Source organism: Tympanuchus pallidicinctus, unplaced genomic scaffold (assembly GCF_026119805.1).
Source record: "Tympanuchus pallidicinctus isolate F22 unplaced genomic scaffold, pur_lepc_1.0 scaffold22, whole genome shotgun sequence".
Classification (NCBI taxonomy): Eukaryota; Metazoa; Chordata; class Aves; order Galliformes; family Phasianidae; genus Tympanuchus; species Tympanuchus pallidicinctus.
Window position 1 is genome coordinate 17,426,237 of NW_026294739.1, and position 14,538 is coordinate 17,440,774.

The window sequence follows — 14,538 nt, forward strand, 5'->3', positions numbered from 1 at the left end:
GTTAAGAATCTCTGTGGTATAAACATCTCCAGTGATGTTCCTGCAAAACTTAAAAATAATAATAAAAAAATATATATAAGCTTTTAGCACAAGAAATGCTTCAGAAAACTCTCATCTACCCCAGCTTCGGTCACTTTGTCAGGAACCATAGATTATGACACTTCAAAGGTTATGTAATTTAATATCAGCCAGCAGCACGTGCAATTAAAAACTACAATCACTATCTAACAAAATTTTCTTAATGAAGACTTGGTAGAGTCGAATATCTGCTTACAAGAAACAAACAAACCAACCAACCTGTAAATGTGTTCAGGTCTGCCACTGTACGATTTAGCCTGCCAGGGACTCAGGTTATTTATGTGTGTGACTGCATTGTCTTCACTAAACTTTAAAAAAAAATAAGATTTCCATGGTAACCACTGCATCACACCACAAAGGCATGTATACACCACTTAGATCTTTAACAAGACAGAGCCTTGGATGAAGTATAGCCTGCGTTTGTTGTCTTATTTTTGTCCTGGCATGATATTCTTCTTAGTAAAATCTTGATTTGTTGTTGTTTTTGGTGATTTTTTTTTTTGTTTTTGTTTTTTTGTGAAATTCTAATTTTGCATTAAAAAGCAGCTTATAAATAGCGTGTCTAAAATAGCACAGTTCTGATACAAAGCTGTTAACTTTGAGAGCCATTCATGCAGATGTGAGCACTGAGCTGTAAGAAAAGAGAGGGAATGGGTGTGAGGTGACAGCAGTTTCCGGTTCTGTCTTTGTGTTATTTCTGCTAGATGTTATTTCGCTGTATTTCATTTTTTATCACAGTAGAGTGATAAGGTCATAGCAAGGTCACAGAGTTGGGTTCTTAAAAAATATATGGATATGTATAGTTACGCTTTCCATCTGAAAATGTGAAAAAAGTGGAGGCTGTTCTATTTGTCTCTTTTTTAATGAAACTTTTCCTATTCCCTACACAAGAGTGTATGTCACTTTAGCAATATTCCTCGCTTTTCTTCCTTCTGTTACAGGCAGCACTCAGCTCCCAGTCCTGCACTGTGATCCATCCATCCTGCAGAGAACTGGCTCTGCTTCGTACGAGTGCCATTAAACACCTGGAGGGCTATGGTGAGTAGCATCAGTGGATATATATTTTTTCTTTTTTTGGTTCAAAATCTAAGACAAAAAGAAAATATCATACCTGACGCTTGGGGGAAATTTGATCTTTTGATTTCTTCTGGACTTAGGAGCTGCGAGCTTTGCTTGCAACTGCATGTGGCCATGAGCCTTCTGGCACATTGTGCAAAGGCTCTGGTAGGGGCTGCTTGTTGGTATAGAACTGATGATGTTAGAGTTGCTTTCCTAGTGAAATAAGCAGAGATGGAGACTCTTGCCCTCCCTCCATGCTGTGGAAATGCTTCATTTTTGGCAAGCAGAGCTGCTTGCCAATATTTAGCCCTCAGCATCTTTTTATTATTGAGTTATAAAAACTGAAAATATGAGTTTATAATGAAAATGCCAGCACCACATTAAAAAGAGCAGGAGCAGTGAGCACTGCTGTAATGATATTCTTTGCTTTGGTTTTAATTCTTTCTCCAAACAAGCTCTGCTTCCTTCAGTGCTGGAGGTGAGAATTGTTCTCAGTACCTGCTGCGAGGGAAAGGGAAAGCAACAGTCCAAGGGATGGGATGCAGTTATCATGGGAGGAAATGCTCCCTTTCTTTATTTGGCCTTATAGCTAGGAAATTCCAATCAGTTGACTTGAATTGCTTCTTGTTTGCACCCAAACAAAGGACTACTGGAGACCCCTGGTTTCCCAGAAAAAGAGCTTTCCCTCTCTTCTGGTGACAAGTGTTAGTGGTGCACTGGGGGAGGGCTTTGTAAATGCTGAAAGCTTCCCCTCAGTTTGTTCTCCTACGCATCTCCTTTCTCTCCTCTCGTCTTTGTGCATCTTCCTTCTGTCATGAGCTAATTTGGCTGAATGCTAGAGTGGAAGAGTAGGTAATTAGTTAAATTAATGCTACTTGACTGTCTATTATAATAGAGTGTCACACATCCAAACATAGAGCTGAGAGTTCATCAGCCATTGATTCTGAATGTGCAGCAGATGTCCATGTCCACCCAGGCAATCCTGTACAGTTATTATTGTCCAAAAGTTGTTATTAAGATAACTGTTAATGAGTTAACTTTTGAAAGTCATTTTAGTTCTGGGGAGCTGTGAATGTAATGGAAGAGTGTACCATAATGGAGCCTGGCAACTATTTTGGTAAAGATTTGTTGCTGCTTTCACTGATTTAATTCATTTGCAGTGATCATCTTTGTGGATATGTCCACCCTAACTTCATTTCTGCACTTAAATATGTTCTTAATGAAGTCCATAATTGTGGGACATGAGTGTATGTTTCTCCAGGGCTCAGTTGGAGCCCCTCAGACAGCTCTCTCAATTGCAGAGTTCTGAAACTGAAATAGTGGAGTCAGGGGAAATAAGATATCCGTGGATTAAGTTGGATGACAAGTGGTAATAAAAGTAAAATGAAGGCAGATTGCAAATTCAAAGAAGTGTTGAAATGTTGAGGCATACACAAAGGCTGTATGCTGATGGAAAGAAAGCGGTTATATTCCTTCAGCAGAACTTAAGACTTCTAAAAAGTAGGAATGGGAGGACCTAGTTGTGCAATATACTGTTGCTTAGAGCCTTGGCTATGCAATTTTCCCCAGCATTAGACCTGTGTTTTAAATAACTGTTTACATTGCTATGACGACCGTGTAGCCTGGTCATTTCTTTGCTGTATTCACAAACTGAAAGAGCATGAAATCTCAGAATGTTTTTTCAGCACTGTGTGGTCCTATAACCCATCTGTGATCACAATTAAGAGAAAGTCTTATTTGCTCATGCCACTTGTCTGTTTTACTTTTTTCTTTTCACCTAAAATGTGTCCTTCAGAGGCAGGATCTCATTAATCACTGTCTTTTCCCAGTAGTATAACTCTAGTGATTTTCAGAGATTACCTCTAGCATGTAAGCAACACATGGATGAATGATCCTTTGAAATTTCATGTTCAATCTCTCCACTAAAAGTCTATTTCTTTTAATATTGCAGTTTCTTCATTTTAGATAATTGCACCTTTCTCGATTGTCAGATACTCAGAGAAATAAGTGGGAAGAGAGAGAAGAATGCTGTAACTGAATCATTTGTGAAATGACATCTCCTTTTTTCTCTTCCTCCTCTTCAGTTCCACCATCTCACAACCTAGAGAAAAGGATGCTCTGCTAACCAGCAGAGGTGACAAGTTGTTTGACGTTGGATTGGCATTAGCAGATTCAGTATCTTAGTGCAGAACATGCAGCCACCACAAGCCCCCATCCTTACGTGGGTAGCCTTGCACACATTTTCAGACTCAATGAGGAAATACTGAATGTGTCTGAAGTAGTGTCTTTGGAATTGGCCAGCATTTGCTTTTGCTTGGGACAGTGTATCCATGGTGAGCCAATGCCCACAACAGTAACTGCTGCAGGTGGAATGAAGCTTTTTGGTTAATGCTGTAAAACTGCAGGGCAGAATTGCACGTCCATTCCTTTTTAAAAAGATGGACACCTTTCCATAAATTCCATGTTTACATTTACGCAGCTACTGAATCTTTTATATGCAGTTTCAGTGAAATAACGTCTCCTGCAGTGTTAGTCTATCAGCTCCTATTCTATTCAATTAAAAAGGGCAGTGAATGCAAACAAAAGCGCTCCGTTTTTCTTGAGGTCTAATCTTTGTAAGAAAAGAAAAGGAATTTGAGATGCGAGCAGCAGTGCATTGTGGTACAGCAGTGCATAAACAGTGGTTTTTTTTGTTCTTTTCCTGATTAGGTGCTTCAGTGGTAAGTGAGGTAACAATTTAAAAGAACTAACTCATTATACGAAATGACTCTGTCTGCTGCGATACTTAAAATCATCTTGCGACACTCTGGAGCTCAATGCATAAAATATCAGGTTGGTAAGTAACTCTCCCGCTGGATAGAGCCTTTTTCTTTTAGAAGTTAACCTAAGGATATGAGAAATTCGTCCCTGCATATAGTGTCTGATCTAGTGCCAGTGCCTAAGGATGTCCTTGGAAAGATTCCCATCTTTATACATTGGATCAAGGTCCACAATGCAGTAGCTGAAGTGCTGAGGCTTGGATTGGCAGCAGTAAAATGTGGCACTGCTGTTTTTAAAGCAGAAGAATGACTGGGAGAACATAGGTTGACTGTAGAAATACTGACAAGAAAAAGGGAGACTCGTATGAAGGCAGAATAAGGTAATTTGTAAAGGACAAAATTTGGGGACCAGGAAGTGTGTGGTGGTGTTTTTTTTTTTTTTTTTTCCAAGTTCACATCTCCTGTGACACATACAGGAGGGTAAAACTAGCCGTTTTCCTCCACACGGATGGCTAAATATTGTCCTTTTTTCAACAGTACAAAGGGTAGGACTCAGAATTACATCTCACAATGAAGTCAAGGCTGATTATTGTGGAATGGCTGAGGTATGAGTGTGGAGATGTCCTGCTCCCCAGGAAGGCATTATTATCTGGCTGCAAGATCAGTTGTCTTTTGTCCAGAATTATGGGACTAACAAGTCTGCACATGATCTTGAAAACACATTCAGCAGGGAAGGAGACAATCCCTGCAGGCAGCTGCTGCAGGTTTTTATGGGCTTGTGTCCTCATATTTGTAAGCCTGAGGACAGCAGAGCTTAGAGTGGCAGAATGGTAAGCATAACATGGAGCAGAGGTTTTGGTGATAAGCCCAGAATTGTGTGTGTATTGATTTGTTAATACATTATGTATAATGGCTATTTTTTTCTTGTATATATGCACTACAGTTTGTGCAATTAGCTTTTGGACCATGTATCCTTGTATCTGTAACTGTACTCCAACTGAGCAACAGCACGTTATTAAAGCTGACATCAGGATTTATGAGGCCCTGGTGCCCAGCCATGTGCTTTGAGGAATAAAGCATGCACGAGCAAATCCACAAAACCAGTAGCTTCTCTGGGCATCTAGGAATGGTGGTATTTTGCATTGTGTGGTAGCAATACTAGGAGCCAACAAAGGGACTGGTTTACCTCCCAGAGCTGTAGTGAATTTGATGGCGTTGCACAGACTTGAACATATATTAAACAGAGCCATGTTTACTTCTGCTGCATAAGAATCACAAGGGAAAGCAAAATCAATGTTTTCCAAATGGAATAGAAAGAAGCCGTTAGGGAAAGAAATGGTATTTTCAAGCTTCTCTGAAAGGCAACGCAAACAATGCTCTGAGTTAAAAAAAAAAAAAAAAAAAAAAAAATTAAAAAAATTCCTCCAAGCAAAATCATTTACAGATGTCTTCTTCGCTATATATTTAACTTTCTTTGGAGGTTAAGACATGGTAGGTCCTGGGTATTACTTTAAATGTGGAGTATGTGTGTGAACAAATAGGCTTTGGAATTGATATTTTGAATTGCAAGCTGCGCAATGTATTTGTAGAACTTGACAGCAACAGAAGACACTCAGTTTTAGAGTGGCACTCAGATGACACTGAGAGTGCATGATGCAGTGGTATAATGAAATGGAGATCAATGTTAAAATGAATGTAACACCACTGAGGAGTACACACAGATCGATACTCTTGTAAGCCATGGAGTATAATCCTGCTATATAGGTCTTGTTAGATACTAGAGTCAATTCTGTTTTTCTGCATTTCTCAAATGCACCTTTGACTTATCTGTCCCAAAGACTGTATTAAAATGTCCTCCTTTTGGAAAGCAAAGGCTTGAATCTTTGTCTTCCCATCCATGCACATTAAAGAAAATATGCAGTGCATAATAGTAAACTCCCAATCCTCAAAAATGTGAAATAGAAAGATAAGATGAACAGTCAGCACTGATCTGTGTGTTTCAGTAAGTCTTTGAAATATTATTTTATCTTCATTGCTTCTCTCACTGCCCCTTCTTTTTCTTTCAGAAATATTTTAAGCACAATTACTGAAAATGCAGTCTCAGGGGAAAGTGGGAGGTCAGTCTTACAGCCCTCACTTGAATTGTGCAAAGAACTTGCTTAGGGATATTTTCCACCTTCTGATTTTTAGAGCTTAAAACCATTAAAAAAAGATCAGAGAGTTTCTCTCCTTTCTTGATGCATGGATAGCCTTGGAAATGGAAAGCGATTATTAGTGTAGGCTGCAGTGTGCGCTCTCTCTCGTATATATGTATATCTGTAATGTATCAGCATGTATAATCCCTGAAGAGCTGAGGATATCCACGTTTCTTCTCACACCGCTGCAAACGTCGTGACTCTTGGAATCCCCGCGCTTTACGTTTTATAGCTGGGTGATTTGTAGGAACTGATGCCAGTCAAGCTGCTGTTAATGACTCTAGCATTTCAAGTCAAACGGTTTCCTGGAAGGAAATAGCCAATGTAAATATAAGACAGTAGTCAAAGTTTATTTCCTTCTTGACAGGAAATTTAGTACTGGAAGCAGTGCAAATGTTACTTGAGTCTGCCTTCAGTTGATCCCCTTTTACTGATTACAACACTTGCTGATAACAAGCAAGCATTATTCGTCAATGTGTGTGCTGTCAAGTAAGCAGAGATCAAAAAGCTCATGAACCAGCACCAGCAGCAATTAACTGCAACACTCACTACTCTTATACTACACGCACTTGATGTGCAGGATCACTGAACTTTCATTTTTCGAGTCCAAAGTTTGCCAGCCCATGATGGCAGTGTCCACATTGCCTACTCTTGCCTGGTTGGATATTGTAAAATGATTTTTCTTTGATGGTGATCGGTGAGTGAATGGCTCTGTGGACGTAACAAGTGAAGTGGGGTTGGGGGTATCACCATCACAGGTGAGGGGGGTGGGAATCACATTTTCCACTTATTGCTAGTGTGTTTTAGTCCCAGATTTCCTTAAGATATGTGTACTCTTCTCAGCAAATACTTGGCTGTTCTTTTTCAGCTGCAGTTGTATGAAGTATAATATATCTCAGTTTCTAGTTTGTATTCATCTTCTCCTTCTCCACAGTATGGGCATTTGTATTTTTCCCTGCCATTTTTAAAGGATGCTACCAATTCTACCCTTTCATTATTAGAGCTCAGATTTTGTACCCGTTTACTCACTGAAATGATTTTATTATTTTCACTAGGAAGCACGTGTGTTTATAAAGAGTGGAGAACAGCTAAAGCAAATAAAAATAAATTAATAAATACATAATTAAAGTGGTGCTTCAGGGAGAAGTTTCTAGGCACAATCTAATAGGAACGACTGTGGATGCCATTAGCACTGCGTGTTGATTCCACATCCCCTGGGACAGTCTAATATTCAGCTTGTATTTTCTAGTTTCTTTTGGTCTTAATAGCTATTAAGATCATTAAATGTAATCTGCTAGGGACTCCAGATTGTAATGCCTTTGTGATTCCAAGCTTGAGTCCTCTTATGAGGGTACGAAGCTGATGAGAAAATAGACCACTCTTTAATTCTGTCAAGACCCTTTTCTCACTCTCATTCCAAGCTATTCTTTTTCCTCCAGGTGTCTACACCCTGCCACTTGTCACAGCTGTTTATGAGCTTCAGTTAATCTTCACTCTTTCTGACACTGTGGCAGCTCTAAATTACCTCTGCCCTATCTATCATCTATCATCCTTGTGTTCAGGTTGGCAGTTGACCTCATCTGCTGAAGTGTTGGGTGTGTAGCTGATGGGTGGGAGAAAAAACAACAGGATTGTTACCACTGCAGAGGCTGCTCTGAGGTAGGCACTCTTCCTGCAGACTGCATATTAGGAAACATTTCTTCTCAAAAAGGCTATCAAGGCACTGTCACAGCCTCCCCAGGGAGGTGGTGGAGTCACCATCCTTGGGGGTGGTTAAGAACCATGGACATGCGGCACTGAGGGCCAAGGTCAGTGGCCATGGTGGGGATGGGTTGCTGGTTGAACTTGGTGATCATAGAGGTCTTTTCCCACCTTTATGATTCACGATGCATCCTTGCCTTCAAAAAGTTCAGTGCTGTTCTATGGGAAAAAGCAAACACTTGTTAAAGGGGTTGTCCAATGTCCTATTAATTGGCAATGCTGACAGTATGAATGCATCTGCAAATAAAGGATATCACTTTGTTGCAGAGAGAAGCACCGCAGTATTTGACTAGTCTGTCACTTCTTGCTGAATTTGTCTGAAATTTATTGCTGGTTAGATATCATTTCTCTCTGTTTACTGATTTGATTGAAAGGATGATTTACCAACTGCCCTCTGCTCTGAGGGGTAATGGGTTGTAGACACATCTCCTTGTCCTTCCTCCTGTGCTTGTGAGTGATTGCACAGCAAGGGGAGGACCTATTGCTGCTGGGGGCAGAGCAGCACTTCTGGGGGGGTTGTCAGACTGTCTTTGGGGTCAGCCTACTCCTGACCTCTCCCAGCAGGAAAGGAGATATTATTTATATGCGTACATTAATGTATATATATATATATATATATATATATATATACATATATACACACACACACACACAGCTTCACTTAGCAGCAGAAAGACAAAAGGGAGCATAGACGAGTGGGAAGGAGCAGAATAGAGAATAACAATGGGTAGGACAATGAAAACAGGGAGAAAATAAAAGGATTAAAAATACCATAACAAATTACAGATTATCATTGTCCCTACTGTCACTTCATGATGTGACTTGGCGTTGTTTGACATTGCCTTGGCTGTGACTACTACATCGCAGTCCCATATTTGTTTCTCATCAAAATACACTGGAAACTAATGCCTTCTCTCTGAGAGTGTATCTGTTCTGGTTATGGTGCATTTTTCTTAAACAGCCCTGATATTTGTTTCAATCTCAACAATACCCATCGTCTCCTTAATTTACAGAGTCATAACTAGTGGTATTTCTTTCCAGCATAAAGAGTGCATTGGAACAAATGCCACTATTTATCAGCTGTAATGCAGTTCTTTGTAAAGGTCTTATGTGAGCAAAGAATAAAAATGCAATGAAAGGCTCACAATAAATACCCTAAATCCTTTATTGCCTATTTATGGTGTAATCTCTCTACAGTTGTACAATATATGGCTGTTTAGAAAAAGCCTCAGAATACAGTTATATGGTTTATTTACCAGGAGATGGCAATGGTGATCTACTGCAGTATTAACTTCTATACATAGGGCCCATGTAATTCTTCTGCAAGTAACAAACTTCAGGATGAATGAAGCCAAAGTACCCCAGTACTGGCTTTGCCTTTCTCGTTTCTGACTTGCTGCAGTTACTGTTATTCATAGTGCTTAAAAAAAAACAACAAAAAAAAGTCTTCTATTTTTTTTTCTCATTTTTGATTGAAATTGCTGTCACTAGGTTGTTTTAAAAAATGTCTACATACAGTCATACTGGTATTCTGGAAAACAGAATATTATTTAAAAACAGGGGACCAAAGCCATTGAATTAGACGTGCCACTTGTCAGAAAAAAAATTGATGATTGCTGAAAGTAAAAGCTGAAAAAAATGTACTTTTAGAGTATCAAAATTCAACTTGAGTAGTTAATGAAATATAAATTACAGGTTATGCTATTAAAAATCACTTTATAATTTTCTATTACGCTGCTTGAAGTATGGTCTTAAGCTATGCATATGCAAACCATTTTACAGACCCTGAAGTTATCTGTGCTCTGCAGTGTTGTCTGAGTTGTCACAATACTTCAACGTGTCATAAAGCATGCATCAATTTTACCTAATTGATGGAGCGAAAATGTTCACATGTAGAACTGCCATTATGTTTTGTATCCACCATTGTCCATTTGTTACTTTTTCCCCCAGAAAACATGGGGGAAAGCCGGCAAGGTCTGTGTGTTTATTGGGTATTTGCCAGCTTACCAACAGAAGCAGCAGCAGGTGGTTCCTTTTTGTGTTTGCAATGGGGACATGTATGTGGGCCCTCTGCTCTCCCACCTGTTGGTAGTCTGGGGACAATGCTGCTCACTGACACTACTCTGAAGGAAACATGGAATCACGCAGTGCATTGCTGCCTTTCATACTATCTTCTGCTAGGGAATCACAGTTTTTCCTTCAGTATTCTGAGATATGCAGTCCATTTCTTATGACTGTCAGTATGTGGCTCTCAGTTGTGAGGTTTATCCACCCTCAAGTTAAAATATAAATGCTTAAACTACATCTGCTCCTTGTTATCATGTCATACACAGTATGACCAGTTTAGATGTACGGTTTTACAAGAGACCATGCAGCCTTGTCATTGCCAGTCCCACAGTGCTTGATATCTGAGGATCCCTTTTGACTGCCACAATATACTTACGCTGCCTTCATGCTAGCTTGTTCACATGCTGCTGACAGTGACTCTGCCCCAGCATGGAGCTCAGTGAAGAATTTCCTCATGGTTTACCCAGCTTTCCATGTGAACATTGCGGCCCCAGTGAGTTTTATCTTGGCTGTACCTAAGCTGGTACCTTAAACCAAGCTTATGTGTGTGTTCTGGTGCTACGGTGGTGACTGTCATAGGAATATAGTGACAAAAGACGGGTTCCTCCATGCACGTGCTTGTCCTGGGGACCCAGGAGTGTGCATCCTGCAGAAGATCAGCAGTGACCACGTGATTATTTCTGCTTCTCCCTGCTCCGAGAGCAGCACTGAGCTGTCACAGTCCCAAGAAATTCCTTCCCAAAATAAGACCATTTAAGTATTTACTGCTCTACTGCAAGTAGCAGCTCAGCTAATTTGAGTAACTGGAAATTTAAATGCCAGCATTATCTTCTTTCTGCTGTTATCACTGCAGCATTTCCAGGGGACATGGCCAGGAGAGTGGGTGTGTGAGTGCGGAGTTGGCAAGGAGTGTTTATCTGTAGCAATAGATGGTACGAGGGGAAATAATTGTTTGTGTGACAGTATCAATTTTATACTATTTCAAAGGTGTTTTTTTTTAAGCTCTTTGTCCCCACAGTGTCTACCTTTCATTACAACGTCTTTACTTTTCTCCCTCTCTTCTGATTAGGTGGCATTCACTCAAACCCCATCTGGTCAAGGAAGAAACAGCAAACAGGGCGTGCACAGCGTATTCTCCTTAATGCTGCTCTCTCCACACTTGTATGTCAGACCACTTCCATGCCAGTGTCTGCCAGCTCAGTTCTCGTTATCCACATAAGGAAAGGTAAGAAATATTTTTGTCTTCTTTTGCCTTTTTTTTTCTTTTTGAATAAGAAATGTGATTTATGGAGCAACATGAACTGACTAAGTAAAAGCAGCAGAAGAAACAGACCAGTGTTCAGTTTTTGCTGGGTGCTAATACACTGTCGCATCTACTAGACAAACTTCCCTTTCATATGTCTTACCTTTCTATTTTACTAGCAAACAGCACAAAGCCAGTCAGTGCTGCTGTCTTCCCTGGGCATCAGGGCAGCCACATGTTCTGCCTTATGGCAACATCCTCCAGCAGCTTCCACATCCAGCAGGGCTGGGAATCGCTCTGTGGTGGTCCTGTCTCTTTGAAGGATTTCTCAGGAAGGGTAGAATGATGTTCAGACTGACATCTTCTCGCACTCGATGCCTTGTCTTCTCTGCTGGATCTCTTGCTGTGAATACCACGTTCATGTCAGCTGTGTGGAGGGAGGAATTATGAGTCTCCCTTTTCCTATCACTTATTTAGTACCCGATCTGTTCTCTCTTGTCTTACCTACTTAGGTCGTGATTACACTCCGGTACGGAGCAGGCATATGAATGTTAGCTTGAGATGAATTAACTCAACTGTCCTTTTACTTCCCTGAAATCTGTACTGTAAACATAGCAGACTACAGGCTCTGGGACAGGGGGAATTATTTACAACCTTGTTTTCACACTGTTTAGTAGAGCAGGGCCCAAACAAGAGAGGCTCTGGATGTGACCGTCATGCAGACGGTCTCCCAGCAGGAGAACCAAGGCCAGACGCAGAGGTTAGCAGTTCATAATAGGTAAAGAGAAGTTTAAATTTCTGAATTATAAAGTTGTAAAAAAGATTCAAAGGGAAGTAAGGGCGTCCTCAGCCCACTCTTTGATAGTACAATACATAAAAACCAGATTTTGTAGGAGTATAATAAAAGATTGTATAGGAGTATAATAAAACCCAGACACAAGTCTGAAAAATTCATTAGTTTCTGCCATGACTAAAATAAGCACTGTCTATGAAAACTACTTTGCAATGGTAATGAAAAGCAAGTGGAAAAGCAAGTGTTAGCACCAGTGCTGTAACGTGAAATAATTTCTGTATACTCAGATCTGTCATTGTGAACAATGTTGTTGATTATAAACTACATCAAATTCTCAGTCTCCCCCAAAACGTGTATTTTATTTTGTAGTTTTCCTGGTAATTATGAAATCAACAGAATACTATCTAGTTTTACAACAATTAAGATAAATGCACACCTTAAAGGATGTAAAAAGTACTTGGTAATGGTAACGTCTCCATAATAGTAACTTCCTCCCTAGAACAAGTGTTATGTGTTTTTAAGGGTGGCATGTAATGATAATGGTGATTCTCAGCTTTCCCAAGTGTTTTATAGTTTAGAAGGTACTTGGATGCAATTTATAATCAAGATTTGACCTGCAGAGCTTCATTTATTGTTATTTGATAAGAGAAGCCTCCAAGATTTGAATGAATCTCATGGCCCTTTGAATGTACGTGAGTTTGATGGAAGGGCCGATGGCACAGACTTATGGCACTGCAAGCAGCTCTCTGAAAACAGGTTTATACCCCATCACTTGTGAGATAGTGCTTTCTCGTAAAGCTGTTACCATGTCATGGTGCTGAAGACCTCTGGGCTCAAGGAAATTGAGATGCTTGTCCAGGCACTCCATGCAAGAGTAGCTGCATGATATTTTGGTTCAACCACTGCTGCTTGCTCAGGACCGAATGTCTGGGCAGGGTGTTGAGTCCTTGGTGGGCCTGGGGGCAACAGCTGTATGTCAGCACTTGTATTTTTAGTTAGTGATTGGTTACTGCTGGTCTGGTCACTACAACATAGTGAATACTCCAAAGTTATGCTTACAGAGACTGTAAAGACCCTGACTGTTCAGAAGAAAAGGCAAGATAAACTTTAACCATTAACTTAGCATTTATATTTACGTGTTTGTTCAGAAAATAGAATAGAAAAACAATTAGGAAAAAGAAACACTGCAATTTAACAGAACCAGTGACACAAAAAGAACGTGGACTCAAGAACTGCAAATGGCCACTAAAGTAATGATAGAACTGCTTCACAAATAATTCACTGTTTAGAGCATCTTACAGAGTGAGATTGTATCCTTTTGTTATGCAATATAAAGTTGGGTAAGTATTTGCTGTAACAAAAATTATTTACTGTCACATAATTTTGAACAACAAACACATGAATTTTGAAATGAGGTTGGTTGAAGTATTCCATACTGCTTAGGCTGTGTCTGCCTTGAGTCAGCGGGGGATTCCCTTCAACTTCAGTGGGGCTGTTGAAAATCTTACCCTTCACTGTTCGTTTGTAGATAGAGCTGGTCTTTGTGACTCTTCTTAAATATGCTGTTTCAATTCTATTTGACCTTTCTTACCTGTATGATATCATTTCACTGAGCAGTTTACAAACTTACTGAATATTAACTTTATCATTTTCTCTGGTAATTGCCTTTTTCTTGGTCAGAGATGGACAAAGCAGAGACAAGTCCCATCTACTTCAAATATACTGTCTAGGTAATGTAGCCATCAACTCGTGTTTAGCTAATACTCAGAACGCTACTGACTTCTTTCCTGGACCTTCATTAAAAAGTATGTCATAAGGAAATTATGTTAATCATACTTAAAATTATTTTTCTATATTGAAATAGATTTGACAGGTAAAGGAGTTTATACTGAAGAATTTAGGGTTTTGGTTTTATAAATGTAGTGGCACCATGTTTTTTAATGATAAGCTATATTTGTTATATAAGCCATGCAAGTAGATATATTTTGGAGCAAGTGAAAATGTTCAACATCCTTTCAGAATGTAAAATTCTCACCAGAGTTTTTAAAAACAGCTCTTTGCAGGCCCAAAACCTGGAAAATAAAACTTTGGGAAAAGTAAAGAAAAGTAAAGGAAATGGAACATCAGTCTTTCCTCAAAGACTTCTAAGCAGCAGTAAACGAAAGCAAAAACATTTAGACTTTCACTTTTTTATGCAGTCTAAAAGCACCACAGCGTTCTAGTTTGTGGATTTACATCTGTCTGTTGCCTTTTCCTGCTACAATCAGCACAGTTAGATGGTATGTGAAGTCCCTTGGGCATGGTACGGTGAATATAACCCTCAGAAACCTTTTGTTTTCTCTTCTCTTTACAAGACGGTGCAGTCTCTATTCTCAAGATCATCTTCATGAAAATATCCATGGATTGACTGCAAAGAAACGAGAGGAACTAACAGGGAGAAAAGGTAATTGTGAGAAAAAAGTGAATTACTGGACATACGAAGATGCAAATTTATCACCCTGGATGTGTATTTTTCACTCTCTACGTGGGATAGTATCCTCAGCTTAACTACAGAGAAAACGTGGAAGGGATTGATTTTGTCTG

The 14,538-nt window shown here is 39.6% G+C and overlaps 1 long non-coding RNA gene across 3 annotated transcripts in view; it reads left to right on the forward strand.

Annotated features, from left to right (window-relative positions):
• The window catches only part of LOC128082754 (uncharacterized), a 76,259-nt gene extending 61,866 nt beyond the window's left edge, over positions 1-14,393 (forward strand). For 2 of the 3 annotated variants that reach the window (XR_008207823.1, XR_008207825.1), the window contains 4 exons: positions 1,020-1,116; positions 3,847-3,969; positions 10,989-11,144; positions 14,310-14,393. This is a non-coding gene — a long non-coding RNA (uncharacterized LOC128082754). Of the gene's footprint in view, positions 1-1,019; positions 1,117-3,846; positions 3,974-10,988; positions 11,145-14,309 lie in introns of all 3 variants that reach the window. The other variant, XR_008207824.1, reaches the window with a different exon arrangement.
• The last annotated feature ends 145 nt before the right edge of the window (positions 14,394-14,538 follow it).